This window comes from Brassica oleracea, unplaced genomic scaffold (genome assembly GCF_000695525.1).
Source record: "Brassica oleracea var. oleracea cultivar TO1000 unplaced genomic scaffold, BOL UnpScaffold00898, whole genome shotgun sequence".
NCBI classification, from domain to species: domain Eukaryota; kingdom Viridiplantae; phylum Streptophyta; class Magnoliopsida; order Brassicales; family Brassicaceae; genus Brassica; species Brassica oleracea.
In genome coordinates, this window is record NW_013617508.1 from 12,195 (window position 1) to 17,544 (window position 5,350).

Genomic DNA, 5,350 nt, shown 5'->3' on the forward strand with positions numbered 1-5,350 from the left:
TCTTTTGACTTTAAATTTTACTTACAAGAACGTCGAGCTTGCCATCAAATAAAGACAACTAGGTGATGCGCATCTTGTGCGGACAAAAAAATCTTCAAAATATAGAAAAATTAATAGTGTTTAAGTTTAGAAGTCACATATTTTATACTACCACTAAGTGAAATTGTGTTATACATATGATGTAATTGTATATTTTAGGTGAAATATTATATTTATGTTTTTGTATTTTTGTTAAAACAGTGACATATTAAAATACAATATGATAAAAAATTTGAAATATAATCTATAAGTAATATAAATAAAGAAGTACAATTCTTGATTAAAAAAACATCCCATAGAAACCTGCAAAAAAGTATTAAATTTTGTTAGCAATGGTATGATATAAAATAATTAATAGATTTCTAAATTTCTAATTTTATTGAACATAAAATAATATTAAATACATATCATTACCGAAATAGTTCGAAAACTGGTTTGTAGTCAACTACAACCGGTCTTTTGTCTATGCTATTTTTTTTTTAATAGAAGAAACAAACAAATATAAAAATTTATTAATTTAATTTTTTATCGAATTTAAAATACACTAAAATTGCGTACCATTAACTATAAAATATTCTGAAAAACTTGTTTGTAGACAACATTCATTGATTTTGTCTGCAACTTCCCTTGCTTATCCGTCATTAGAATTTTTGATCTAGATCTCGACTTTACTCTTGAAAGTGCAACATATGCCCATGAGAAAACACTAGTCTAGGTAGAAACAAACCAAAATTTTGCAGCGATTGACTTTGACTTTTATTGATAGTCATCGCAAAAGCCAATGTAACTAGAAACTGTTTTCGACTCATTCTAAAGGGAAACTTTGTGTCAGGTGGTGTGACAAACATTCTCGGAATCCAAACTGGCTCTGTGGTAATATTGTTTCCTGTTATAATTCTACCTTGTATCACATGTGGCAATAACTGAGTAACAATTAGCCTAGTACCATTACATAAACCATCTGCAGCATCAATGTTATGAAGACACATGATAAGAGCACCAACCTTGAGCTTCAAATAGTGTCTAGTAAGTCAGGAACTTTAACACTGTTCAAAAACTTTGTAGGATATACCACTTTGACTCTAACATTCTCTAATTTTAAAAAATGTCTTATATGTACAATATATTTGAATTCTGAGTCTGTGTTATATGAATGAGCTCTGAAATATATAATATTTTATATAGTTGGTACCTTCAAGTGTTGTACATATAAGGCATATAATTGATTCACTAATAACTCTCTTTATGATATAAAATTAAGTATATACAAAAGTTTCAGCAACAAAATATTCAAATATGTAAGATGAAAAGAATAAGGATATGAGTATTGGTCAAGTATTTGTTTTTCTTTTATTATATCAATATTATTCATTTCTGACTGCAACAATTATTACACTTTTCGAGCGGAGATCCTCCTATGTATTGGAACATTGGTTTAATTTCGTATAATAGTTTTTACTTTTTGGAAGGTAATAAAAAATGCAATAATATTGGTTAAGGTAATACAACTTAACGAAAAAGGTATGTAATATGGTCAGGTATCTTGGAATATATTCAGTATCGTGACAAGAAAAATTGTTCCAATTTTCGAAATTTGATACATCATAAGTCGTTATATGATCTTTTATTAAGAAAAAAATTAGAGTATGTCGTTATAGCCGAGGAAAAAAAGAAGAGTCGTTATGTTTAAGTTTTCCTTAGGTTAAAATATTTTGCTTGTTTTGCAAGCATTTTGCCTTGAAAGACATGTAACTATTCATTATTAACAATTTAATTAAACTATCTTCCACAATTTACATAAATAGAAGGTCAAGTTATATAATCTCATTTTCCCAACTATTTATTAGGTGTTAAATAAAAGGAAATGATACAAATATAATGTAGATTTTTTTTTTAAAATGGATTATAAGTAATCCAAATAAAGAATTCTAATATTAAAAACTAAAAAAGCCGAAAGAATTAAACAAAAAAATGGTTTAGATATTGTTGTCAAGAAAGAAAAACTAAACAAAATCTTATCGAAAAATTAAACATAAAAAGAAAATTACGACAAAGACATAAACATCTGATAGTAATCTTCAAATCTTAAAATTCGGTTTCCATGTTTTAGCTTTTGGATCCCAAACAAAGTTACGAATGGCACAGCAATATGAAGACTTTAGATTTACACCTTCAGAATGTAGTTTGTTATTCTCCATCCAATCCATAAACTTGGATTTACCTCGGTCATAAAGGATATTGACTGAATGTTGTTCTCTGTGTGTAAATGTCATCATATTGTTATATTGATGCCACTGACTGACTTTAGTCTCTCGACGATTCTCAATCTTTTGGGATATCTGAAACGTATTTTACGACAACGTTTAGATATCGGAAGTATAATAAAAGTATAATATAAACTATATATTAATATATAAAAATTACTTACACCAACATACAAAGAGAATGAAGTTTTATCATCATCCCATGTGCTTTAGAATTCCTTTAGGAAAACAAATCATGGTCAAACATAAAAAGTGGGCTTGCAAAAAGATGGATCTCGAGTTGTAGAATACCTTTTTAGGAATTGACCATAGATATTTGGACGGCTGCATGTTACCCGGTGAATTTTAGGACGGTAGACTAATTTATTTTGTTCCTTTGCAACGTAGTTTTTGAGTGGCAGATTTATAGTGAGCTAATCAACTGCTTCCCAATGCAAAGCCATGAGATACCTCTTCACAAGATCAACTACAGATTGTTTATCCCTTATGAGTATGAACCCGCTTGGCCTTAGTATACGATCCATCTCCAACAACAAATCCTCTGCGCTGCAATCGTTTGTCATTGGTTTCTGCCAAATCACAGTTTGGTTCCTTTTAGCAGCTATCGTCCAACACATACGCTCCACAAGAGCACTCATTTCCCTCCATATTCTGAGATCCTCCTCGTCTTGTCAAGACCAACAGAGTAGAAGAAATGAAACTCACCTTATAACCAGGAGGAGGAGGAATCAAGCAGTTAAACCTTCTTTCAGGAGGAGGACAGTGGCGTTCATAATGCTCCATCAAAGACAAATCAAGCTTCAATCTCATCTGGTAAATGAGATTCCAATCTAAAGGAATAAAAGCTCCGAGTGCCGGCCATCACACACCTTTGTCAGACAATAAAGTGAAGTTAGACAAGGAAATGAAGAAAAATATATTTTATAAGTAAATGTCTTAAGAACGAACTCACAGGAAAGCTTCTTGGTGTGAAACCGTTGGCATCATCTTCAACATAAAAGGAGGTAGAAGAAGTGTCGTCCTTCTTGGTAACATCATCATCACCATTCAAGCCAAGCTTCCTCCCATACTCAATAGCTGAAGGCCCATACTCAATAGCTGAAAGCCAAGCTTCCTCCCATACTCAATAGCTGAACAATTTCCTCGAGTGTTTCTCTCTCGGAACGTGAAGTTATTACATCGCAGACTGACCCGCTCACTTGAAACGCTTTCTTATGGGAATAATTTGAGCTCAGATTTCCTCATATTTAATTATAGTTTTCATTGGACAAAAGTAATATCTACTAATCTTAAGGGATCATGCGTTCCTAGAAACCCTCAACTACTTTGGTTCACAAAAAAAAATACCTCAACTACTTTGCACCACTTTAAATCAAGCTGCCCACTTACCATTGGCTTTGTCGAAAGCATACTAGAAATGTTTCTATATTGGGTAAGGGACAAAGGTACTACATGTATAACCTTTGTTTTAAAGTACGCACCAAACTCATGTCTATATGCAACTTCCATCTTTCTCAACCACTTTTGTGTATAATGCGGATAAGACACAATGAAGTCAGAATCCAGAAATCATGACCCAGAGAACAAACCAATGAAAGCTCACGGAATCAGGTTATAACATGAAAAAGTTTCTCATCAGCAGCTTTCCACCACATAGAAAGTTATCAGATGGTAATCATTTACATTAACAGTTATTAAATTAGTAGAACAACTTAAATCTCATGAACTATATTGAGTATCTCATATGAAGAACTGTCTTTCACAAAAACGAGATATACTAGATAGGGACTAAAGAAAGGATCCCAAAGAAAAATTATAAATATGATAAGAGCAGCCTAAAATAAGGTGAGCAATAGCTTATGGTTTTGAGAAATATTCTTGGTCGCTTGACAACCTTATTACTCTTCCAAGAAACTTAATATTTAAAAGTACTATCTACTCTATTTTGAATGATGTGTGTTCGTCATTTTAGAATGAATAGTATGAGTTCGAAGTTTTGAGATTAATTAAATTGGGAACATCTATAAGTGTTACCCATGTTTTCCTCAGTTAAGACGCTATCTGTCTTTTTCTTTGTTAGTACAAAACAGAGGATAGAGAAGAAACTTTGTGATGCATGAGAGTCTCTCCGAGAGAGATTGTGATATCTTGCATATTTTCATTATTTTATCCATTCACCTAAGTGCATTTTGGTCATATAAACTAGGATTTAGCTATATTTATGTTGCATTTTGCATACATGAGTCTTTATTAGGTATTGGAGTACCACATGGAATTCTCGGAGACATTTGGGTGCATTTGGAGCTCAAAAGAGGTGATAAAGGTGATCATTGGACGAGAAGGGCATGGGAGCGACCGGAGCGACGCCACGAAGTCGCTGTGCCCTACCTCTCAGAGCGACCTTACCGGAGCGACGCCACGAAGTCGCTCGCCCTTTTTCGTCTTGAGATACAAAAGATGGATCCGGAGTGACCTGCCAGAGCGACCACCCCAGGTCACTCCCGAAGCCCGTAGCGACGTGTTGGAGCGACCACCCGAGGTCGCTGCGCGTCGTCTGTTTGGTCGAACTTATGATTTATCAAGGGCTTTTTGGTCATTTCGTTATGTACATTTTACACTTTCTAAACCTATGTTTAAGTACCTTTTGTAAGCCATTGGAGGCTGATTATCTTTTATCCTAAGAAAAACCACCAAAAACCTCTTGGAAAGTTTGTAACACCCCGATCCGGCCGACTAGGCCGCGGTCGAAGCCTTACGTCGCTCGGTCCACTTCCTGACCGAACCTCTTAATTTTCGCCCTTTAATTATAATATCGCCTAAAGGCGAGGGCTAACTTAGACCTTAGCTAAAGACTTTCCTAGTCCTTTATAGCCTAGATCCTTTCAACAGATACGCAGCGGATTATTCTCTAATTAACCATTGGTCTAAAACCAATCTAACACTTGTCTGGTCGAAAAACCTTAGCCTTGGTCAGTTTACACAACTACCGATTAGCTTAAAGGTCAATCCTAAACCCAAACCAAGTCATACGATCCTGAGGTTCCATT

At 34.0% G+C, this 5,350-nt stretch overlaps 1 long non-coding RNA gene across 1 annotated transcript; it reads right to left on the bottom strand.

Moving 5' to 3' along the window:
* Positions 1-2,059: 2,059 nt before the first annotated feature.
* On the bottom strand, positions 2,060-5,009 carry LOC106320375. Its single transcript, XR_001265779.1, has 4 exons — positions 3,256-5,009; positions 2,595-3,172; positions 2,468-2,521; positions 2,060-2,378 (listed from the first exon to the last, which is right to left on the bottom strand). It is a non-coding gene; the product is annotated as an uncharacterized LOC106320375 (long non-coding RNA).
* Between the last annotated feature and the right edge of the window lie 341 nt (positions 5,010-5,350).